This window comes from Schistocerca americana, chromosome 2, assembly GCF_021461395.2.
Source record: "Schistocerca americana isolate TAMUIC-IGC-003095 chromosome 2, iqSchAmer2.1, whole genome shotgun sequence".
Taxonomy (NCBI): domain Eukaryota; kingdom Metazoa; phylum Arthropoda; class Insecta; order Orthoptera; family Acrididae; genus Schistocerca; species Schistocerca americana.
Genome location: NC_060120.1, coordinates 304,592,752 through 304,619,159, shown reverse-complemented (window position 1 = coordinate 304,619,159; position 26,408 = coordinate 304,592,752). Strand labels below are relative to the sequence as shown.

Genomic DNA, 26,408 nt, shown 5'->3' with positions numbered 1-26,408 from the left:
AGAGGATGTCCTATGTTTACAGTTTCAATGGGCCTATGTACAGTAGTTCCCACTTATTGTTTTCCTTGTTCTACACTGAAGATGGTTCCTTAATAACACATTGTTTTTCACCTCTAACTTCTAAACCTTCTGCACAAAGCATTTCTTCCATTTACAGGTCTTCAATGTCAAGATGATTAATGCTTGTTTTATTTTTTTCTTCCCATGAGTTGTTATTTCTAGGGATTTTTGGGATTTTATCCATCCAATCACTCTCTCCAGTCTTCCTAAGTATGAAACCTGCAGGAGTGTGGTTATTTGAGGAGTGTTCCAAATAATTAAAAATTATTTTGAAGTTCCAGAGATAATCTACCCAGGCAGTTTGACAGTTGTGATAGTGCATCCGTATAAATTTGTTCAACTCGTGAGACACTCATCCCACATCATTTGCTTTGGAATGATACCAGAAAGTTAATATCTGTTTAATTCGACTTCATTCCAAAATGTACTGTCAGTATCACATAAAGTCAGTAGCATTGTCGGACAGAATGCAAGTGGTTTACTGACATGAGGAATGTAGTCATCTGCCAAGTTTTTGATTATAGGCTTCCTTGTCACTTGGTGAGAAGGTCATGGGAATCCACTATATACTTCACACCTGCTCTTGCCTGAGGCAATGGACCAAACGTGTCAACAGGGAGAATTTGTAATGGTTTTCTATGTAAAATCAAATGCAATGCATCTTTTACATTGTTGGTTAGAAAGTTTGACCTTTCAACAAAGACTACAGGTTTTCATTAATTTTTGTATGTTTCTCCTTAGATTCAGAACATGACAATAACCACTGATCTTGTTTGCTCATTTTATCACTCCACAGTGCCTCCAGGCACATCATGTATAGTGATTTTTCTGTAACATTTTGTCAGTGAGGATCAGCATATTGTAATCTCAAAATACTTCAGCATAGTTTCAAATAATATTTCCTATGAATGTTGACATTCATGAGTAATGTATTAAATCCAAACGATTGCTCTTCAACTTTTGCAGTTTGACTCAATCCTTCTGGTAATAGTGATAGGGCATCATCTATGATGTTATCTTTTCCTTTCATGTAAACAACCTCAGAATCGTATTCCTGTAGAATTAATGATCATCTTCCAAGTCTCAGATGCAATAGTTCACACGTTTGCAGGAAGCTTAGTGCCTGATGGTCACAGTTGACTTTTGTAGTGTTCCTGCTAAGTAATAGTGCAACTTTGTTGAGGACCACACAACTGCAAGCACTTCTAGATTCATGGTGATAGGCCATTAGCAGTCTGAATGAAACTGCAGCTGTACAAAATCTCATTATTCCTTTTATGTCCTCTGTTAACAACAAAATTCAAGTGATATGTCCAGATGTGCAATATTTCTGAATTCACAAATTTCAATTTGATTCCATCAACAGCAAGTTGACAGTCCTGAGACCACTGTCAAGATACATTCTTTCTCAACAGGTTTTTAAGTAAGAGCTGGAAAATTCCTGATTGTCCTAAGAACACCGCCAGGTAGGGTTCCAGTCGACATAATTAAGTGAACAACAAATTTTATTTGTTGGTGTCCAAACTTTGACTTTTTGAGGTTTGTTGTTATTTCTGCCTGTAAAAATCTCTCTAACACTTTCTGCAACAATGCATTGTGTTGTCCCATGTCCAAGATGCTATTAATAAATCATCAACGAACAACATTACTTGGCCTGAAGTTTCAGGTCACAGGTTAGCATCCAGGGCTGTGATAAATACACCTGCACTTACGTTGAGTTCAAAAGGCAGTAATCTGAACTACTAACATCTCCCAGGGTGGAGAATTGATGCGTACTTTCTTGCTGCTGTTACAAGGGATGATGAGCTACCAGAAATGACAGTCATGTGTGTTTGAGGTGTGCTTGCTTTTCTGAATGAATCTCTGTGTGTGTGTGTGTGTGTGTTTCCTTTTCCAAGGAAGGCTTTGGGTAAGAGCTAAATGTGTAACAGTCTTTTTGTTGTGCTTGTCTGCAACTAAGTGTGTCATCTTTACAGTGAGTAGCAATCTATGTTTTTCCTTGTATTGTTGATATTCCAACCTAGAGTTTCCATTGTTTGATTTTGGCTTGTCTATAATCCATGGTTTATGGGGTCATTTAGAAATTATTGAGATGTGTATTCCAGTGTACACACCTCTGGAGTATTTAGGCAAGATTGTTTAGATAGCTGTGGAGCAGAAATGCCATAAGAATTATTTGTGGGAGATACCAGAAACTGCGTGATGATGGGTTGTGAAATGTGATGAAAATTATGCTGTAGGCAGGGAAAGTGGAAAGAATATAAAATATGCATTGTGGAAATATTTTTGGCTCTGAATGGCTATGACATTCATGAAAATTATCTGGTGACACAATGATTTTTATTTTTCGTTTTGTGTATGCAAGTGACAACATATTCATTGACCTGTTAGCTCTATGTACCAGTTGCATGCTGATTTATCCATGACTGTAGATCTATAAATATCCAGGTGGTTTCATAATATTGCCTATTCTCTGTTTGCACCTTGCAATGTGGAAGTGCCATAACTACTATACCTGATGGTGCTTAGTGCAACTAAGATTTTTAACAACCCATCTTTTAAAGACTGCTTGTAATGCCTCAGATAACCTTTTAGGTCTGCGTAAGAATAAAAGTTCAATACAGTTCAATTCAATTCAGTCGTATAACAGCTATCTGCTCTGTAGGAAAGTTGTAGTAATTCTTCAGCTGTGTTGAATGGTTTTGTGTGACTGATATTACATCAGATCTTGTATTGGGTGTCAGTGTGATAGACGAGCTCATCTACCAGTGGGTTTGATCACATACAGATAATGGATATCCAATATCTGGGACACTTCATTTTTTAGGTCATATGGGTACTGGCTATCTGTAAGCCACTGTGTACCACAAATACCTCAAGTCTATGAAAAATGATAGCAACAGAGTCAGCTGGTGTGGGCAGCCACATGTAGATGAGAGTGGTCACCATTGGTCTTTACAGCACTGGTGAGTCCACAGTGCAGCCCATTACTTGCTATCTCAATGCTAGGAAAAATAACCAGTTCAGCCTCATTTTCTCAAAAGTCAACTTCAATAAACCTGATGTTCTATGCTCAGTGAACAGCATCACATAAATAAACATATTGTGGTGTCATGAACTTACTGTGACACTGTTTTCACAGCAGGACATGATTAACATCGCATCACTCTTGCTATTATCAAGTGAATGCCATACCTGTTAGAACACAAACAAAAAGTTGTGCAAATTGACATATGCTGTGAGTTGCTTAATAGCTTTTGAGATGATGAGATAATTTTTGTGGAACTATGATGATACTCTAAGGAACAGAAAAGGAAGTGAAACAAGTAAAGTGCACAAATTGCTGGATTATCAAATATGTAAAAAAGATAAAAGTTGTTCCACCTGTAAACCGCTCTCATGTATAAAAAGTATTAGATTGCTGGATAGCTCTTCTGACAGCAATGACGGTACACCTGTTTACATGTCAGTGTTTGAAGTTATGTGGCGAAAGGAATACGTTCAATTTAAGAATTTGAATTCTGGTACTTATCTGGTTGGTGTGCTGATCTGCTTCTGGTTTCTCCAGCTGTTTTCAAAAGTTGGGTAGTGGGACATTTAATTATTAAACTGGACACAAGATGCTTTCCATTTGTTTATTTCCAAAAGCCGTGTTATCGCATCACTGCTGCTAATATCAATCACAATTTATTAAAACTACTAGCTTCCAGCACTGATGTCTCTCTCTAACCAACTGACAAAGCATTTTCCCTCTCATTGTACACAGAAATGGATACTTTCCGATATGTGGGTAACACCACATTTACTATTCAATTCAACAGTTTTGTTTTAATAACTTTGCTTCTTGAAATTACATGCTTGTTTGGTTAGTTGTATTTAGTTTTATAGTAAAGCAGATAACTGAAAACATAAGAAGAATTGGCATTTTGACGTCTTTAATTAAGCTAGTCAAATTTGGTCTCTAATCAGTATTTGAATTGATGAGTAGTAGATGTGATTTAGAAATATAAATGCAGTTATGCAAAATGTCTTTAGTTTTTGTGCACTAAGAAACATTTAAATAAATTTAGAACACATTCTACTTTTCCTTTGAACATAATTACTAAAACTGTAGAGAAATTATTTTACAGAGGTATGGCATTTTTCCATTATGTGATAAAATTGGTTTATTTATGGTGTGGATTATATCTCCTTCCACTGATAAAGATTTTTGTGTTTGTTTGTGTACCTGATTTGGTCTAAATTTGGAAAAGTAATCATAATGTGAAGAAAAATGGTGTGGTATCGATCGCTTCATTAGTGGTAAAAGAAGGTAGCATAAAGGCTTGTTTCATAACACAACACATGAGAGATGAAGATGATGATGGGGATGATAATATTTCTCAGCTAGAAAGGAAATATTTATAAGAGTACTATTTATACTCTGGATTCCTATTACTGGAGCCTCATATAACACTGGAAGTCTGGTTTGATGCAACAACTACATTGCATAAAAAAGAAGGTACCATGACCTTATCAGCTGAATTATAGAAGAAAATCCATGTTGTTCTCTTGTATAATTATTCATAACATACCATCAAAAACTCACAGTCTAACCAGTTAAAAATTTATCAGGACAAGTGTTGCCCACATTATGCCCTTAAGTCAAAAATTGAGTGAAAAATATTTTGCATCATTAAACATAATCTCAATCTTTTTGACTTTTGTCTACTTTAGTCCCTGAAGGAAAGACAGTAAGACCTTTTATTGAAGTGGTAGTCAACTATGAAATAGTTTTAAAGCACCAGATAAGGAGGTATCAACATTTTGTGTTTTAGTATGGGCAAACATGGTGTAGGAAGTACATTCATGCAGGAGGCTGTTGTCTGTGTGCTGCACTGAGAGACAGTGATCCATTTCCAGTCCAGCAAATAACGTAAAGCATGAGTAGACAATGAAATCAGTCAGACTTATATTTTGTCACTTCTTATAGTATTTGTCATAAAAATTCTCTCATATAAGATTTGATTTTATTATTAAATTTAATTCCTTGAGCTTATAATTTTATTTGAAGGTTAGGACTTTTTCATGATTGATTGTTTCTCAAATGCTAGGATCTTAATGTTTTCTAAATACTTTTTGTTGCACAGGAACTTATGTTTGCTCAGAATGTGGGTATGAACTTTTCACAAGTCTATCAAAGTATGAACATGAAACACCCTGGCCAGCATTTACCCAGCCAATTCATGAAAACTCTCTCTCAAAAACGCCAGAAATTGGACGCCCATTGGCCTTGAAGGTAAGGACACATTGATTACATGTTAGTTTCTTGCTCTCTATATTTTTAGGTGGGTTGCAGGGGTGGGGATCATGATGTTCATCTGTAAGTGTTTAAATAAGAATAGTATCATGCAGTCTGTGGTGTTATGAACATGTGGGACAAGGGGGGGGGGGAGGGGGGGGGCAGAGAAATGAATAAGGGAAATGTTGGGTTTACAACTTGAGAATAATAGACCAAAATGGAGACAAAGTCAAACAATGGAAAATCCAGGCTGGAATGTAACAGTATTATGAAAAGGGTAGTTGCTACTCATCATGTAGCAGAGATGCTGAGTCACAGGCTAAGCGCAACAAAAAGACTGTCACAAAATAGGAGACATGAAAGACATATTGAAGTCCAACACTTGAGTTTATAGGAGCAAAGTGGATCAATTTATAAACAGTACAGAAATGTAATTATTGCATACAGTAGTGGGATTTTGATATTTGTTCATCTTATAGATAAGACAAAGCTAAGAATACAGGGATAAATATGGACATTGTGAGACACACAAGATGGATTCGGTAGTGACCTATATCAGGAAAATGATAAAGAGGCTACAGCTTGCTATATAGAATGTGCAAAACACAAGTTCCGTGGGTAGTAGCATGATGAGGCATTCCGTAATTAATGTAGAATGGTGTAGCCTTCTGTGAACATTGCAACATATTTTCATGCAGCTTTATGTGTAGGCAGTTCAGATTTGAGGACAGAGATGATTACTAAATGATTTATTGGATAAAAGTGCAAAACACAAGATCAGCAGGTGGGAGAAATGTGACACCATTTATCACAAATATCGTGAACGATATTCCTACTGCAACTATGTGTGTAGATAATTCATTTTACAAAATGTGCTGTAAACAAATCTGATGAGAGAATTTCCTTATCTTTGGACTAGTCCCAATAAGCCACAGGAATTTTGTGTAATGGTAGTAAATCACTCCTGATTGCGCCATGAATGAGAAAGATATGGAATGAATGGCAGTGCTATGAAATGGTTAAAAGTGCATTTAACAGAGATAAAGCAAAGGTTTGTTGTACCATTAGGTATGGCAATTTGTTTCTCTAACTGGAAAATTATTTAATAGGGATTCCCACAAGGTATCATTTTAAGCCCAGTGATGTTTTTTTATTTTATATGAATGATTTTCTCTAAATGTAACATTTTTTGTTGATGACAACTCTGTATTCATGAAACTGAAATCACAAAACAACTTCCCTGAAGAGGCATTGGTAGCCTAGTAGCCATAGAAAATTAGTTGCTTCTAAATGGATTAAAATTAAATGTGACAAAGACCCAATTAACACAGATTAAAACTAAACAATCAAAATCAAATAACTTCCATAAAAATCAGGAACTTACTGGAGCAGATACTGTCAAATTGCTAAAGATATTGGCGGGGGGGGGGGGGGGGGGGGGGAACTGTCACAGGCTTCTCACATAAGCTAGTTGGCAAAGGTATTAAGCACTATTGTTTTTGTAGTGACAGTACTGTCATATGTAAGTGTCATATGCAACTGCTTTGAATTTGTTGTAAGATGTAGAACAATCATTTGGGGGAATGCCATTAGAATAAATAGGATATTATTAATACAAACATCATTATGAGAACTATGTTGTTAGGGTATAGGTATTGATCTTGTACTTTACAGATTGAAGCTACTCTTAAGCTTTTTTGGTACAGCACAGTGGCATCATTGATGGGGATGTCCAACAGTTCTAGAAGGGCAAGTTGGCACCTGGAAATAGTTTGGCACAAAGGAGTGAGGAAGCCATGCCAAACCCATTGTGCGAGCAGGACGCGTATGCATTTGAAAAAATTCATCATGGTTAAAGTAATAATTGTGCAGCACAGAATTAATTTTGTACTGGGAGAGTTGTTATACACTACTGGCCATTAAAATTGCTACACCAAGCAGAAATGCAGATGATAAACGGGTATTCATCAGACAAATATATTATACTAGAACTGACATGTGAATATGTTTTAATGCAATTTGGGTGCATAGATCTTGAGAAATCAGTACCCAGAACAACCACCTGTGGCTGTAATAACGGCCTTGATACACCTGGACATTGAGTTAAACAGAGCTTGGATGGCGTGTACAGGTACAGCTGCCCTTGCAGCTTCAACACGATACCACAGTTCATCACGTGAGTAGTGGCTGTCGTATTGTGACGAGCCAGTTGCTCGGCCACCATTGACCAGACGTTTTCAGTTGGTGAGAGATCTGGAGAATGTGCTGGCCAGGGCAGCAGTCGAACATTTTCTGTATCCAGAAAGGCCCGTACAGGACCTGCAACATGCATTCGTGCATTATCCTGCTGAAATGTAGGGTTTTGCAAGTATCGAATGAAGGGTAGAACCACAGGTCTTAACACATCTGAAATGTAACGTCGACTGTTCAAAGTGCCGTCAATGCGAACAAGAGGTGACCAAAACGTGTAACCAATGGCACCCCATACCATCACGCCAGGTGATATGCCAGTATGGCGATGACGAATACATGCTTCCAATGTGCGTTCACCATGATGTTGCCAAACACAGATGTGACTATCATGATGCTGTAAACAGGATCTGGATTCATCTGAAAAAATGATGTTGCGCCATTCGTGCACCCAGGTTTGTCGTTGAGTACACCATCGCAGACGCCTTTGTCTGTGATGCAGCGTCAATGGTAACCGCAGCCATGGTCTCTGAGCTGATAGTCCATGCTGCTGAAAAAGTCGTCGAACTGTTCGTGCAGATGGTTGTTGTCTTGCAAATGTCCCTATCTGTTGACTCAGGGATCGAGACGTGGCTGCATGATCCATTACAGCCATGCAGATAAGATGCCTGTCATCTCGTCTGCTAGTGATACGAGGCTGTTGGGATCCAGCACGGCATTCCGTATTACCTTCCTGAACCCACCGATTCCATATTGTGCTAACAGTCATTGGATCTTGACCAATGCGAGCAGCAATGTTGCGATACGATTAACCACAATTGTGATAGGCTACAATCCGACCTTTATCAAAGTCGGAAATGTGATGTTACACATTTATCCTCTTTACACGAGGCATCACAACAATGTTTCACCAGGCAATGCCAGTCAACTGCTGTTTGTGTATGAGAAATCAGTTGGAAACTTTCCTCATGTCAGCACGTTGTAGGTGTCACCACCGGCGCCAACCTTGTGTGAATGCTCTGAAAAGCTAATCATTTGCATATCGCAGCATCTTCTTCCTGTCGGTTAAATTTCGCGTCTGTAGCTCATCATCTTCGTGGTGTAGCAATTTTAATGGCCAGTAGTGTATAATTAAAAGACACCATACTGTCAGAAATCAGCAATGGTAAACTCATATACACTCATGATAAATGAGTGACTGATTGTAGTGTGAGTGCAATCAGTACTAGTAGGTATGTGGTACTTGAAATTAAACTGAAATCAATTAACTAAGTCATACAAAAGTGTTCTTATATTATTTTGGAAAGCACTGAATTGTAGAACAGTGTGGGAAAATAAATAGGGCATGCATTGTAGACAGTGGCCAGAACTTTAGTTATCACTACATATACCTGTAGAGTGAGTTCACACTTCAGAACTTGCTACTTATGAAAGTCCAACACCTAATTTTCCAACTAGCCAGACCATAGCAAGTAATAATCAAATATAAATTAACAAATAGTATAGAGTGGCACCTTATAATGTGTAATATTACACCTACGGTTTCACTTATGACTATTTAACAGTGATTATATTGGCTGATGTAGAAAACACTCTGCATCAGGAGTGCAGCTCTGTGGCAGAATAATCTTTGGAGTGAATGAGCTATTGTAGTATGTGTATGAGATATGAGGTATTTTTTCCCATATTCTACACTTGTGGTTTCAATCATTTTACCTGGAGCATCCTCACCTGAGCCTTTGCTACATGCTATTTAAGAATTTAAATATTTTAACTATTTCAATGGTGTAAGGGTAAGATAGATTGCTGCTCACCGTAAAGATGATGTGTTGAGTTGCAGACAGACAGAAGGAAAAGACACACAGACACTTTCAGCCAAAGCTTTCTTTTCATGTGTTATCTTTATACATAAAAAATCAGAATTATTTAGAAGGAACAATTTTCAAAAAAGGTAGGCTTCTATAAAAAAAGAAAATATCATGTTAACATATTGTAGGTTAAAACTCTGTTCCTAGACTCTTTTGTACATGGTTATGAAAATTTGCTGAAGACAAAATTACATGCCATTCTTGTTCAGAAATGTTATTAATTCATAGAATTTTTAAATTGTATTAGAGCTACCTTTGTGAAGTAATGTCATAAACTTGTACTGATGACTGTAAATTTATTTATTTATTTATCTACCCCCCCCCCTCCCCCCTCCTCCCCCCCCCCCCCCCCCCTCCCATCCCATGAACCATGGACCTTGCCGTTTGTGGGGAGGCTTGCATGCCTCAGTGATACACATAGCCGTACCGTAGGTGCAACCACAATGGAGGGGTATCTGTTGAGAGGCCAGACAAACGTGTGGTTCCTGAAGAGGGGCAGCAGCCTTTTCAGTAGTTGTAGGGGTAACAGTTTGGATGATTGACTAATCTGGCCTTGTAACACTAACCAAAACGGCCTTGCTGTGCTGGTACTGTGAACGGCTGAAAGCAAGGGGAAACTACAGCTGTCATTTTTCCCAAGGGCATGCAGCTTTACTGTATGATTAAATGATGGTGGCATCCTCTTGGGTAAAATATTCCGGAGGTAAAATAGTCCCCCATTCGGATCTCCGGGTGGGGACTACTCAAGAGGATGTCGTTATCAGGAGAAAGAATACTGGCATTCTACGGATCGGAGCCTGGAATGTCAGATCCCTCAATAGGGCAGATAGGTTAGAAAATTTAAAAATGGAAATGGATATGTTAAAGTTAGGTATAATGGGAATTAGTGAAGTTCAGTGGCAGGAGGAACAAGACTTTTGGTCAGGTGAATACAGGGTTATAAATACAAAATCAGATAGGGGTAATGCAGGAGTAGCTTTAATAATGAATAGGAAAATAGGAATGCGGGTAAGCTACTACAAACAGCACAGTGAATGCGTTATTGTGGCCAAGATAGACATGAAGCCCACGTCTACTACAGTAGTACAAGTTTATATGCCAACTAGCTCTGCAGATGACGAAGAAATTGATGAAATGTATGATGAGATAAAAGAAATTATTCAGGTAGTGAAGAGAGATGAAAATTTAATAGTCATGGGTGATTGGAATTTGACAGTAGGAAAAGGAAGAGAAGGAAACGTAGTAGGTGAATCTGGATTGGGGCTAAGAAATGAAAGAGGAAACCGCCTGGTAGAATTTTGCACAGAGCATAACTTAATCATAGCTAACACTTGGTTTAAGAATCATGAAAGAAGGTTGTATACATGGAAGAACCCTGGAGATACTAGAAGGTTTCAGATAGATTATATAATGGTAAGACAGAGATTTAGGATCCAGGTTTTAAATTGTAAGGCATTTCCATGGGCAGATGTGGACTCTGACCACAATCTATTGGTTATGAACTGTAGATTAAAACTGAAGAAACTGCAAAAAGGTGGTAATTTAAGGAGATGGGACCTGGATAAACAGAAAGAACCAGAGGTTGTGCAGAGTTTCAGGGAGAGCATAAGGGAACAATTGACAGGAATGGGGGAAAGAAATTCAGTAGAAGAAGAATGGGTAGCTTTGAGGGATGAAATAGTGAAGGCAGCAGAGGATCAAGTAGGTAAAAAGATGAGGGCTAGTAGAAATCCATGGGTAACAGAAGAGATACTGAAATTAATTGTTGAAAGGAGAAAATACAAAAATGCAGTAAATGAAGGAGGCAAAAAGGAATACAAACGTCTCAAAAATGAGATTGGCAGGAAGTGCAAAATGGCTAAGCAGGGATGGCTAGAGGACAAACTTAAGGATATAGAGGATTATCTCACTAGGGGTAAGATAGATACTGCCTACAGGAAAGTTAAAGAGACCTTTGGAGAAAAGAGAACCACTTGCATGAATATCAAGAGCTCAGATGGAAACCCAGTTCTAAGCAAAGAAGGGAAAGCAGAAAGGTGGAAGGAGTATATAGAGGGTCTATACAAGGGCAATGTTCTTGAGGACAATATTATGTAAATGGAAGAGGATGTAGATGAAGATGAAATGGGAGATACAATACTGCGTGAAGAGTTTGACAGAGCACTGAAAGACCTGAGTCGAAACAAGGCCCCGGGAGTAGACAACATTCCATTAGAGCTACTGATAGCCTTGGGAGAGCCAGTCCTGACAAAACTCTACCATCTGGTGAGCAAGATGTATGAGACAGGCAAAATTCCCTCAGACTTCAAGAAGAATATAATAATTCCAACCCCAAAGAAAGCAGGCGTTGACAGATGTGAAAATTACCGAACTATCATTTTAATAAGTCATAGCTGCAAAATACTAACACGAATTCTTTACAGACGAATGGAAAAACTGGTAGAAGCCGACCTATGGGGAGATCAGTTTGGATTCCGTAGAAATGTTGGAACACGTGAGGCAATACTGACCCTACGACTTATCTTAGAAGACAGATGAAGGAAAGGCAAACCTACGTTTCTAGCATTTGTAGACTTAGAGAAAGCTTTTGACAATGTTGACTGGAATATTCTCTTTCAAATTCTGAAGGTGGCAGGGGTAAAATACAGGGAGTGAAAGGCTATTTATAATTTGTACAGAAAGCAGATGGCAGTTATAAGAGTCAAGGGACATGAAAGGGAAGCAGTGGTTGGGAAGGGAGTGGGACAGGGTTGTAGCCTCTCCTCGATGCTATTCAATCTGTATATTGAGCAAGCAGTAAAGGAAACAAAAGAAAAGTTCGGAGTAGGTATTAAAATCCATGGAGAAGAAATAAAAACTTTGAGGTTCACCGATGACATTGTAATTCTGTCAGAGACAGCAAAGGACTTGGAAGAGCAGTTGAATGGAATGGACAGGGTCTTGAAAGGAGGGTAGAAGATGAACATCAACAAAAGCAAAACGAGGATAATGGAATGTAGTCGAATTAAGTCGGGTGATGCTGAGGGAATTAGATTAGGAAATGAGACGCTTAAAGTAGTAAAGGAGTTTTGCTATTTGGGGAGCAAAATAACTGATGATGGTCGAAGTAGAGAGGATATAAAATGTAGACTGGGAATGGCAAGGAAAGCGTTTCTGAAGAAGAGAAATTTGTTAACATCGAGTATTGATTTAAGTGTCAGGAAGTCATTTCTGAAAGTATTTGTATGGAATGTAGCCATGTATGGAAGTGAAACATGGACGATAAATAGTTTAGACAAGAAGAGAATAGAAGCTTTCGAAATGTGGTGCTACAGAAGAATGCTGAAGATTAGATGGGTAGATCATTTAACTAATGAGGAGGTATTGAATAGAATTGGGGAGAAGAGGAGTTTGTGGTACAACTTGCCTAGAAGAAGGGATCAGTTGGTAGGACATGTTCTGAGGCATCAAGGGATCACCAATTTAGTACTGGAGGGCAGCGTGGAGGGTAAAAATTGTAGAGGGAGACCAAGAGATGAATACACTAAGCAGATTCAGAAGGATGTAGGCTGCAGTAGGTACTGGGAGATGAAGAAGCTTGCACCGGATAGAGTAGCATGGAGAGCTGCATCAAAGCAGTCTCAGGACTGAAGACCACAACAACAACAACAACATTATTTATCTGTGTCCAAAGGACACTAAAATGCAATATAATAAAAAATACAACCTAATGTTAATCACAGAGAAATTCACACTTTATTAGTCCAATGTTAAGCAACCAGAATTGCATTTTATTCACTACAAATAAATCTTTCAAGTCACAGGATTGACTCAGGTTACTGCAGACCAACAAGTGTTCAAGAGTCCTTTCTTGCCCAACATATACAACACCCATCATAATGATATTCCACTTCTTCAAATTAGTGTTGCACTTAGTCACCTCTGTTCTCAACTTGTTGAGGGTTTTCCAGGTCCCATATTGGAGATGGCTGCCTGATAGTAGCTTCTCTTTTGCTGTCCAGAATCTTCCAGGAGGCTTTGTTCTCCACAGATCAGCTCAGTGGCCTTGTGCTGAACTCAGAACTGGTGTAGTTGTAAGTAGAAAGCTTCTTATGGATTTCAGTCATGATGGATAGACGTGAATTCTGAACAATGGATGCCTTGGATCTGCTTCTTGATTTTTCTCTTCATTTCCGCTACTACCTGTCTTCTTACATCTGGAGTTGCTACTACCATGAAGGGAAATATCTTGTTGACAGGTTTTGGTCTTAGGTATGCTGGGTCTTAGGTATGCTGGGTCTTAGGTATGCTGTAACTATGTGGCCTGTCTTATGAAGAGCTACATCAACTTGGTTAACATGTGCAGAGTTTCTCCTGACTGATGTGGTGCACTCCACAGCACAGAAACACAGGGCAAGTGTGGATGTGTGGAGGACACTGGGCTGCACTCTGCTTGTGGTGTTTGGCACTATGCGGATAAGGTTGTTTATGGTGCATACCTTCTGTCTGGTGTCTATAGATTGTTGTTTGTAGGTTAAGGCATGATCCAACTTTAATACTAGTATTGGGGCTTGGCACAGTGATTTAGATTGTGTCCTTTCTAGGTGATGTTCAATTTCTTCTTGCTTTCTTGTAGGTGAAACGCACGCACTTGAATTTTATCTGGGTTGGATTTCAGTTGGTTATCATGGAGATGGCAAGTCCTTCAAGAGTAGATGTTAGTTTGGCTTCTGCTTCTTTACATGTCACTCCCTGAGAAACAACAGCAGTGTCATCTGCATAGACGAAGGGCTGGGTTCTAGTGTTGAGTGGCTGATCATTGTTACATATGTTATATGATATTGGAACCAGCAAACTTCCCTGGGAAAGACCATTCTTCTGCATTATCCATTGACTCTTTTTGTTAGTTAGAGTGTCAAAAAACCATCTGTTCTGCATCAGAAAATGAATAAACTATGTCAGAATGCAGTCCTTAGTTGTTTTGTGCAGTGTCTTTGTTAGTTTCTTATGATTCATGGTGTCATAAGCAGCTGTAAGATTAATAAAGGCAACTCCAGCTGTCTGCTTTCTTTCACACTGTTTTTCAATGTGCTGGGTTAATTTAAGTATCTGACTGGTACCTGATTTTTCTGGTCTGAAACCTGACTATTCTTTAATTATCTTCTTGTTGACAGGCTCAGAAATTTGATTCAGAACTATTATCTCCAGAACATTAAACAGATGGCACAGAAGTGATACAGGTCTGAAGTTTTGGGGCTATTGGATTCTTTGCCTGGTTTTAGCAGTGCCATTACTTTTGCCTTGTACCAGGCACCAGATCTTTAGGATTATCACTCTAGCAACACAAGTGTTAATCATTTTCAGGATCCAATTGATAGTTACAAGGCCAAAGTTCTTTATTTGCTCTGATCTTATGTCATCCAAGCCTAAAGCTTTGTTATTTTTCATCCGATGAATAGCAGTTCTCAGTTTTTCATATATTAATGGAGTGCCAAAATGATCATTCTCCTCTTCACATTGTTCAAGTTTTGTGGTTTTGCCATTCAGCAGCAGTTGGTGTGCTATTTGGTCAGGTGTGATCTTGCTCACTCATGGGGGTGAAACTGTAGGATCACCTTAAGGTTTATCAGTAATTTCCAGGCTTGTCAGCTACTTCATTTCATATCCAAATGTTCGAGGAGATTAAATTTTTTTCTTTTCGTGGTGTTGGTATGGCTTGGATAAGTTGTTTTTCCTGCTTGTATTGTCTCTTCTGAGAATGGACCATTTTTGAAAAGCTGTTCATACCTCTTAAGAAGCACTTTTAAGTCTTTATCAAGTCCAGGTAACTAAACAGTTCTACATCATCTTGGAATGTTTTTATGAGAAATGGTCTTCACTAGCTGCAAAAAGTCTCTGTAATTTTCTGGGTCAGGCCTGGATTCTTCATCCACTTCTGAGAAAATTGATCCCACTGAGCTTTTCTGAAGTTGAACTGTCTTCTGAATACAACTTCTTCTCATCTAACAACTACTTCCACAGTACATGTAAGAGCTCTGTGTTGTGTTCTTGGAAATGGTTCTGCAGTGTGCTTCTTGATTTGGTGAGCAACATATTCAGAAGCAAAAATATTATCTGGGCTGTAGCCTCTCCTCTGTCATCCACTAGTAAAGAAATAGGGCAGATTTGATTCAAAATCAAACAATGGAAACTTAAGGTTGTAATATCAACAACACTAGTCACATTTGCCATCCCCCTTTTCACGCTTATCCATCCACAGACCTGCAACCCACATTACAATCTTTTTTCTTTTTTTTTCTTTAATCTCATTGTGTCTTCACACCAAATCAGTTGGTTTTTGCCTTTCACTATCAGCCTCCTCCCTCAGATCTTATCTTGTTTCCCCTTACTTCATTCATTTCATCCTTTTCTTGAGTTTCCCCATGTGTTTGGATGTATTTTTGCAATTTTTTCAGCCATAATTCTATGTTATTTACATATTTTTATGTGTTTTGTGCATCACCATGGACCCTTGCTCCTTACATCTGTGTCAATATAGAAAAGTTTCCTTATCCCTGGCCATAACCCAGTTCCACGTACTGTTTCTGCATTGTGGCTTGGCTCGTAGAATCCCCCCAAATGGCCTTGCCATCAAAGTACCCATCTCTGGCTGCCACCCTTCTTTCCACAGGGACTTCGATCTGTTCAGATTCTGCCAATCCTTAATCCTCACCAACATAGTCCTTCAAATCCGAATCAGTCGGGCTCAGACCTCCTTGCAATACCTTCTCTCCATCCATAAAATTTTCCTGCTATGCAATCCCAAATTCCTGGATTCCATATCACACATTGAAACTCTTGGACCTAGAGCAACATGCGCAATGCCACCTCAAAAACTCTCCCCTGTGTTCACTTCCTACTCTAATCTTGGACTGCCACTATCCACCTCCTCTACAACTTCCAAACCTTCCCTTTGTCCCCTCATAGCTGATAAACCCTGTCTCGCAGACCTACAACATTTACCCACCCTCAAAAACTCTCTTGCCCTGGATTACAGAATCCATAACCTAAACAGACCCAAAACACAGTCATGAACCTTTCCTCTGAAAGACTTGACCCCACAGAAGTTTCAGTCTTTTCCAAAGGCCTCACCTTTCCTCAGTCCCAGACCCAGACCCAATCATGCAGGACTGTTAAAGACTTTCTCTCCCTACGGTGGAAACACTTATTCACCACCAATGCTACCAATCAGACTCAACCAAAGACCAATGTTGAATCCTGCCTGACTCAGTTCACTCCCTGTTAATTTTCCAGAATTTCTTAACAACAAACCTCACCTCACCATCATTCCCAAAATCCCTCAACATGCAAACCAACCTTACAGCCGCAGAAAGATCTGCAATCCGCCACCTAAAAATATATCCTGACCTTATAATCCTATCTGCTCACAAAGGTTCATCTATTGTTGGTTCCTCTATTGTTGTACGCTTGTTCGCCCACTGCTTGAATACTGCTCACCGGTGTGGGATCTGTACCAGATAGGGTTGGTAGAAGAGATAGAGAAGATCTGATGGAGAGCAGCGCGCTTCATTACAGGATCATTTAGTAATCGCGAAAGCGTTACAGAGATGATAGATAAACTCCAGTGGAGGTCTCTGCAAGAGAGACGCTCAGTAGCTCGGTACCGGCTTTTGTTGAAGTTTCGAGAACATACCTTCACCGAGGAGTCAAGCAGTATATTGCTCCCTCCTATGTATATCTCGCGAAGAGACCATGAGGATAAAATCAGAAAAATTAGAGCCCACACAGAGGCATAGCGATAATCTTTCTTACCATGAACAATACGAGATGGAATCAAAGAGAGAACCGATAGAGGTACTCAAAGTACCCTCCACCACACACCATCAGGTGGCTTGTGGAGTATGGCTGTAGATGTAGGTAGATGTAGAACCCCAAGGATTACATGGCAGAAGGACTCAGCCAGCTGTCAGATTCATCCACCTTAAAACCCTTCCACAGTAACCCCATTGCAGAAATCCAGCATGATCTCCAGTCTCTCCTCAGATCCTTAGGCCCATCCCAGAATCTCTCCATGGAGTCCATCTCTCTCCTCACCTCTACCACTCCCTGCAAGCATTCCTTCTACATGCTTCCTAAAGTCTACAAACCCAACCACCCAGGACACCCCATTGTGGCCAGTTACTGTACCTCCACTGAGAGAGCCTCTGCTCTTGTAGACCAACAGCTTCAGTCTATTACCCACAGCCTACCCTCCCATACAAAAGATACCAAACAGTTTCTCCACTGACTCTCCACAGTTCCTGTTCCTTTAGCATGTGGTACCCTGATTGTCACTATTGATGCCACCTCCCTTTACACTAACATCCCTAATGCCCATGGCCTTGCCACTATTGAACACTACTTTGCTCAACACCTGATGGATTCGAAACCAACAACCTCCTTCCTACCTAATTGCTATGACCAAATACATCCACACCCTCAATTAATTCTCCTTTGAGGGCATTACCTCCAAACAAATCCTGTATACAGCTATGGGCATCCACATGGCCCATCCTATGTCAACCTCTTCATGGCCATCTAGAGAAATTCTTCTTAAACACCCACAATACCAAACCCCTCACCTGGTTCAGATTCATTAATGTTACCTTCATGATCTGGATTGAGGGTGAGGACACCTTATCCACATTTCTGCAGAACCTCAACACTTTCTCCCTCATTTGCTTCACCTGGTCTTGCTAAACCCAACAAGCCACCTTTCTTGATGTTAATATTCTCCTCAAAGATGGCTACAACAGTATCTCTGTTCATATCAAACCTACCAACCACTAGTAATACCTCCACTTTGACAGCTGCCACCCATTCCACACCAAGAATTCCTTACCATAGAGCCTAGCCACCCATGGCTGTTGCATCTGTACTGATGAGCACCCTCTCAAAATATACTAATGTCTTATTGAGGCCTTCGTGGGCCATAGATGTATCATGACACTGCACTGAACAGATATTTGAATGTTGTGCAGGGGCAGTTGAATTTAGAGAAACTAAACTTCTAATTGTTGTTGTTTGTAGGTCCCCTAACTCTGACTTCAGAGCATTTCTGCTCAAGCTAGAGAGGGTTCTTGATTCACTTTGTAGGAAGTACCAGAAATTAATTATACGTGGTGACTTCAATATTAATTTTGTATATGATGGTGCAAGAAAGAGGATGTTGGTAGATTTCCTAAATTCATATGATCTGATGCAGACTGTGTTTTTTCCAACTAGGGTGCAGGGGAACAGTAGCACAGCCATAGACAATATTTTTATTCATTCTTCATTACTAGATGGGCATTCTATTAGTAAAGAGTGAATGGCCTTTCAGACCATGCACAAAATTTAACACTAAAAGGCTTTTGTACTCAAAGCAATGTAATATTTAATTACAAATTATGTAGGAAAGTTAATCCAACAGCAATAGAGAGTTTTTTAAACCTTGTCAAGGAACCACAGTGGCAGGATGTTTATAGTGCCGATAACATAGATGATAAATTCAATGGTTTCCTTAACACATTTCTCATGCTCTTTGAGAGTTGCTTTCCAATAGGATGTTCTAAACCGGGTACTAGCAGTAATAGGCAGCCTGGGTGGCTGACTAGTGGGATAAGGATATCTTGTAGAACAAAGTGGGAATTATATCAAAATGTTAGATGTAGTCACAATCAAGCTACAGTAGCCCATTACAAACAGTATTGTAAGGTGCTTAAAAATGTTATTAGGAAGGCGAAGAATATGTGGTATGCAAATAGAATAGCTAATTCAGAGGATAAAATTAAAACCATATGGTCAGTTGTGAAGGAAGTGTCTGGTCAGCAGAAAAAGGTCAATGATATAAAGTCAGTTCACAGTACAAATATTTCTGTTACTAATAAATCAGATATATGTACAGTATTTAACAATCATTTTCTGAGCATTGCTGATGAATTAAAAACAAATTTAGTTTCTACAGGAAATCATATAACTTTCTTGGCAAATGCCTTTCTGAGATTTATGTCTGAAATACTCTTCTGTGATACAGCCCCCAGGGGCTCAGCATTCATTTGCTGGGTACGGGCTTGGCGACCATGGGGTTCCTGAGCCGGGGACTGGTAAGCGCCGCCAGTCCTCTGTCACCGTAAGCTCTGGGCATACTTCAACGACCACCGTGCGGCGCGTCGGTGGAAAGTTGTGTGTCTCAGAGAGTGGGGATCTTGGCTGACTGCCCGGATCGTCAGGATGGAATAAATCTCTATCAACAACCCCTCAATCTCAAGGTGTGCTTCGCGCTGATGAGATTCATGTATGTTGAGGTGGAACAGTCGCTAGCAGGCAACCTCTGGGGAACCTGCCGCACCTCAGTTGTATAAGGCTTACCTAGGCACGCGGGGCTCTGTCTAGGTGGACTTCTAGTTCCCTAGCTGCTCGTGGGACCGAGATAGATCCTTCGAAATCCTCTTTTCTTCCTCCCAGCGGAAAGGGTGGGCTGCTGGAAGGTTCTCACACCCAGTCTCTTAACAGGGCTCGTGCAGTCAGTCCCCCTGACTCTGGCACTTCTTTGACAAGTCCAGTCTTAGGTAACAGAATGCATTCTGGTAATCAGCATGTGTTTCTCATTGTAAAATGTAAGGAGGGTAGTTTTGAGAAGGTTTTGCCCTTCTATATACAAAAGGGTTTGGAGGGCATCTGTGGCTCCTTAAAATCAGTGAAGCGTTTGCGTAATGGGACCTTGCTCGTGGAAACTTCCACTTCCAAGCAAGCCACTAACCTGCAAGCTGCTAAATGCCTTGGGGAGTATGCCATAGACACGGAACTGCACAGCACCTTGAATTATAGCAAAGGTGTTGTGACTTGCCAGGATCTAGTTGACATTCCCAAAGACGAACTGCAATGTGAGTGGGCTCCGGAAGGTATCGTTGATGTTCAAAATATCATGAAGAGGGTTGATGGCAATCTTGTGAAATCCGACTCTTTTATTCTGACCTTCAGTAGCACGAAACTTCCAGAACATATTAAGGCTGGCTTCCTTCGCCTTAGTGTGCAGCCTTATTTCCCGTCTCCAATGCGCTGTTTAAAGCCCAGTGCGCCAATTACCACTCCCACACAGCTCCCCCAAAGCCCACCAAACCACAGAAAGCTCCTGTACAGCAGCAACAGCGGGTCAAATCCTGTGGTAAACCATCTGACCATGCGGATGTTGTTTTACGTGAGGCTTCCTCTGACTCTTCCCCAGAGTTAATGGAATACGATGTATGTGTGGGGCAATTATCTCGCCCCACACCTGCCCCTCCACCTGCTGCGGTCTCCCCGCACCGTCGGAGAGAGAGGATGAAGGTGCTACCCCCATCATAGATGGCTCCCATACTTCAGTGGAACTTGCAAGGGTTCAGGACGCATGTGGAGGAACTTCGTCTACTATCTCAAGAGTAGACCACTGTGTCTATGTCTCCAGGAGACTTATTTCCATCCATCATACTCCCCTGAGATCCGAGGCTATACGCTCCACAAAAAGGACGACCTGTGTGGAGAGAGAGCTAGAGGAGGCGTAGGTATTTTCGTCAGGATGGACTACCACTCCTCGCCTCTCTCACTTACGATGACTTTACGGGCCGTCACTGTGTCCGTGCACGTGCGTCATCCATTGACTGTATGTTCGCTTTACTTGCCCCCACATAATGCACTTGATGACACGGCCCTCACCGACATTCTTACACAGCTCCCCCAGCCATTCATTATTTGTGGTGATTTTAATGCCCACAATGTGCTTTGGGGCTCTGCACATACCTGCCCCAGGGGTAGAGCAGTTGAGAGGCTTCTCCTGTCATCTTGTGCCTACTTGCTCAATGGAGGACAGAGTACTCATTTCTGCACAGCGACTGGGTCGTTCTCTGCCATTGATCTCTCGCTTTGCTCTCCAGCTCTTGCCGCCAGTGCTCACTGGGAAGTGGTCGCTGACTTGCACGGCAGTGATCATTTCCCAATCTGGATTCACCTGCCAGATGGCGTGGGCTCCGAAAGGAGACCACCACGATGGGTGCTCAGTGGAGCCGACTGGACACTTTATAGCCAGTTGGCCCAGTTCGAACACTGTGCGAATGTTGAGGCGTGGGTGGATCATATTACCGAAACAGTCCACCACGCTGATTACCGAAACAGTCCACCACGCCGCTGCAGCATCCATTCCACAGTCCACAGGCCATAGGAAGAGGCCACCTGTGCCTTGGTGGAGTGCCGAATGCCGCTCTGCAATCAGGACCAGGCGTGTGGCTCTGCGTCGGTTCAAGTGTCGGTCGACTGCTGAGAATCTTGCAGCCGTTTGGGTGGCGAGGGCAAGATGTCGCCGCATTATTCATGAGAGCAAGAAGAGGTCATGGCAACAGTTCCTGAACACCATTTATCGTTTCACCAACAGTTCCATTGTGTGGGAGACCATCCGGAGAATTTCTGGCAGAGGAGGGAGGTGCCCCATAGCTGCTGTAATGAATAACGGCACTCTCCACACGGATCCGCGAGACATTGCCCAGACTATGGCAGTGTATTTTGCCACAGTTACTGCAACAACCAGTCAGGATCCAGGTTTCCAGCGCCATAGAGCCGTTGCTGAGAGATGTCGTCTGGACTTACAGTCCACTTCTCATGAAGTTTACAACTGCCCATTTTCTATGTGGGAGCTGGATTCTGCATTGTCTGGAGCTTGTGACACATCCCCTGGTCACGACAGTATCCATTACAGTATGCTATGGCACCTCACAATGCGCAACAAAGAAATCCTCCTCGCACTTTTTAATGCCATTTGGGCGTCGGGTCACTTTCCTGGCGCGTGGTGTGAGGCTGTTTTAATCCCTTTTTTAAAACCTGGGAAAGACCGCACGAGCCCAAGTAGCTACCATAGTGTTGCCCTCACTAGTTGCATAGGGAAGACCTTGGAGCGGATGGTCAACCGTCGCCTTGTCTGGATGTTAGAATCCCAGCAACTCCTTAGTCGCTTTCAGTGTGGGTTCAGGAGGTTTCGTTCCACCTTCGATAACCTTGCCCTCCTGGAGGCGGCTATACAACAAGCTTTCCTACGCTGTCATCACCTTCTAGGTGTATTTTTCGACATCAAAAAGGCCTACGATACCACTTGGAGGCATCTCATCCTGGAGCAGCTTCACGAATGGGGTTTTCGTGGTTGTCTTCCTCTTTTTATTCAGTCTTTCCTCTCGCCACGATATTTTAGGTACCAAATTGGTGACGTCCTGTCTGATCGCTTTGTGCAGGAGAACGGTGTCCCTCAGGGTAGCGTTTTAAGTGTGACTCTCTTTGCCATCGCTATTAATAGCATTACATCCATAGTGAAAAGTCCTGTCCAGTGTTCTTTGTTTGTGGATGATTTCTCTTTGTTTTGCTCTTCTTCAAGCCTTGCAACGACAACTCGTCAGTTGCAACTTACGATTAGGCGTTTGGATGACTGGGCGCAGAAGAGTGGTTTTAAGTTTTCCACCGAGAAGTCTGTATGTGTTCTTTTTCACCATTCTCGTTCGATTTTAACCTTTCCTGAGTTGAGGATGAGGGACACTATTCTTACTTTTAAAGACACGGTGAGATTTCTGGGGCTCATTTTTGACTCAAAGCTCACGTGGTTACCTCATCTTAAAGACCTGAAACTGCGGTCACTTAAGGCTTTAAGTGTTTTAAAATGTCTTAGCCACAGTACATGGGGAGCTGACAGGACTTGTCTGCTCCAGTTTTACAGGGTGTTTGTGCGATCTCGGCTCGATTATGGGTGCACGGTGTATGGGTCTGTGAGGCCTTCTTACTTAAGGACGTTGGGCGTTGTGCACCATGAAGGGCTTCGGTTGGCCACTGGGGCATTCCGAACTAGCCCCATACCAAGCCTCTGTGCAGAGACTGGTGAACCGCCACTTCATATGCGGCGACGGCTACTTACAGTGCGCCAGGCATATAAAACTTTGTCCACCCCATACACCCCTGCATACCATACCGTTGCTCAGCCTCCTCTGGCATGATTGTTTCACAACCGGCAACGTGCAACGCAGCCCTATGGGGTTCGCGCACAGGATGGCCACTGGGGCATTCCGAACTAGCCCCATACCAAGCCTCTGTGCAGAGACTGGTGAACTGCCACTTCATATGCGGCAACGGCTACTTACAGTGCGCCAGGCATATAAAACTTTGTCCACCCCATACACCCCTGCATACCATACCGTTGCTCAGCCTCCTCTGGCACGATTGTTTCATAACCGGCAACGTGCAATGCAGCCCTATGGGGTTCGCGCACAGGATTGCCTCGGTGCGATGTCTATGGCTGGTCTTCATGTTTTACGTCGCAGTTGGAGCAGATCTCCACCTTGGCTCCTCCGGAGACCCAAACTTATTTTAGATTTGACTAATTTTAAGAAAGATGGCACACCAGATTTTACATTCCAATCTCTGTTTTTTAACATTTTAGATATGCATCACGGTTTTACTGTCGTTTACACTGTTGGCTCCAAACAGGAGAATTTCCTTGGCTGTTCTGTGGTGTTCCCTGATCATGTTATCCGGATTCGCCTCCCTGCTGAATATACCGTTTTCGCAGCGGAGCTCCACGCGATCTTGAAGGCACTGGAGCAGATGAATCGTGTTCGGGGCGATCGATTTCTTCTCTGCTCCGATTCTCTTAGTGCCTTACAATCACTGCAGAACCTGTACCCGACTGAGGAGATGGTCCAGCTGATACATGACCAACTGTACTTGCTCCAACGGTGGGGTAAAGAGGTATCCTTCTGCTGGGTGCCTGGTTATGTCGGAATATGGGGCAATGAACTGGCCGATTGGGCTGCCAAGGAGGCCTGCAGAGAGCAGGATGTGGTCCAGTGTCCTATCCCCTTGCAGTCAGTCATCGCTGCACTCCACAGGAAGTGCATGGCATTGTGGGAGGACGAATGGCTGGCGGTGACGGCCAATAAACTGCGGTTGGTAAAGTCAACCACTCGGCCGTGGCGTTCCTCCTGCTGGTTGCTCAGGCGGGAAGAGGTGGCCCTCACACGTCTTCGGATCAGGCACTGTCCTCTCACACATAGCTTTTTATTACAGCGGGAGGATCCTCCATTTTGTGATGCTTGTGGTGTGCACATCTCTGTCCAGCATATTTTAATAGACTGCATTTTATACCGTGATGCAAGGGCGGAAGCACAAGTTGATGGGGATCTGCCTTCTGTTTTAGCTAATGAAGAGATGTGTGTGTCTAGGGTTTTTAAGTTTTGTGATGTGTCTGGACTCTGGCCTAAACTTTTAGGCTGGAGGTTTTAGTGTATTGCAGAGTGGCTGACTCCTCCCCTTTTTTCCTTGCGGTCAGCCAGCCACTTCCGTCTGATACATTGTTTTAGCTACCTCTATCATTTTCTTCCTGTGTTGTCCATGTTTTACTGCTGACACCTGGCTTCATCCCACGCTTCGGTGTGGGTGAGCACATATTTTTCAGCGATTGTTCCCCGTGTTTTATGTTCCATTTTCTATTCCTGTTCTGGGATTTTTCTTGACACCCGTCTCACTATGTTACTGAATGGGCGCTGAAGACCTTGCTGTCGAGTGCCCAAAAAAACCCTCTACTACTACTACTACTACTACTACTACTGTGATACAGGCAAGAGGGAGATTGAGTCAATAATTAAATCACTGAAGACTAAGGACTCTCATGGTTATGATGGAGTGTCTAGCAGAATATTAAAGTACTGTACTGCACATGTTAGCCCTGTATTTATCCATATTTGTAATTTTTCCTTTAGGAATGGTCAGTTTCCTGAGCGATTAAAGTACTGAGTAGTAAAGCTGCTTTATAAAAAGGGAGAAAGGGATAATGTAGATAATTTTAGACCTATTTCTATGCCATCAGTGTTTGCAAAAGCTATTGAAAAGGCTGTGTATGTAAGGATAATTGATCATTTTATATCACACGATTTGCTATCAAATGTACAGTTCGGCTTTAGAAGTTGTTTAACAACAGAAAATGCTATATTCTCTTTTCTCTGTGAGGTACTGGATGGGCTAAACAAAGGGTTTGGAATGCTAGGCATATTTTTTGATTTAACTAAGGTATCTGATTGTGTTGGTCACAAAATATTTCCCCAGAAGTTGGACCATTACGGAATACGGGGAGTAGCTCGCAATTGGTTCACCTTTTACTTTAGCAACAGGCAGCAAAAGGTCATTATTCACAATGTTGATAATGGCTGTGATGTGGGGTCTGAGTGGGGTACTGCCAAGTGAGGGGGGGGGGGGGGGGGGTGCCTCAGGGAACTAGTATTACGGGTAACTCTAAAATATTTCTGTTTGCTGATGACACTAGCTTGGTAGTAAAGGATGTTGTGTGCAACATTTGCTTGGTTTCAAATAGTGCAGTACATGACTTAAGTTCATGGCTTGTAGGAAATAAACTAATGCTAAACCACAGTAAGACTCAGTTTTTACAGTTTCTAACACACAATTCAACATAACCTGACATTTTAATTTCACAGAACGGGCATATTATTAGTGAAACTGAACAATTCAAATTTATAGGTGTTCAGATGGATAGTAAGCTGTCATGAAAAGCCCACGTTCAGGATCTTGTTCAGAGACTTAATACTGCCATTTTTACTATTCGAATGATACCAGAATTAAGTGATCGTTTGACATGAAAATTAGTCTATTTTGCTTATTACCATTCACTTATGTCTTATGGTATTATATTTTGGGGTAACTCTTCCCATTCTAAAAGGATATTTGTGGTTCAGTAATGGGCCGTTCGGGCAGTAAGTGGTGTAAGTTCATGAACGTCTTGTTGATCCCTGTTCACGAGTCTGGGTATTTTGACATTGGTCTCTCAATATATATATTCCTTACTGTCATTTCTTGTTAATAATGTTAGCTTATTCCCAAGAATAAGCAGCTTTTACTCAGTTTATACTCAGCAGAAATCAAACCTGCATTTGGATCGGACTTCCTTAACTCTCGTGCAAAAAGGTGTGCAGTATACTGCTGCATCCATTTTCAAT

General features: G+C 41.5%; 1 long non-coding RNA gene across 1 annotated transcript in view; it reads left to right on the top strand.

Annotated features, from left to right (window-relative positions):
- Positions 1 to 26,408, top strand: part of LOC124595468 — a 121,428-nt gene that overhangs the window by 50,935 nt on the left and 44,085 nt on the right. Inside the window, exon 3 of the long non-coding RNA XR_006978209.1 lies at positions 5,190 to 5,338. This is a non-coding gene — a long non-coding RNA (uncharacterized LOC124595468). The remainder of the gene's footprint in view (positions 1 to 5,189; positions 5,339 to 26,408) is intronic.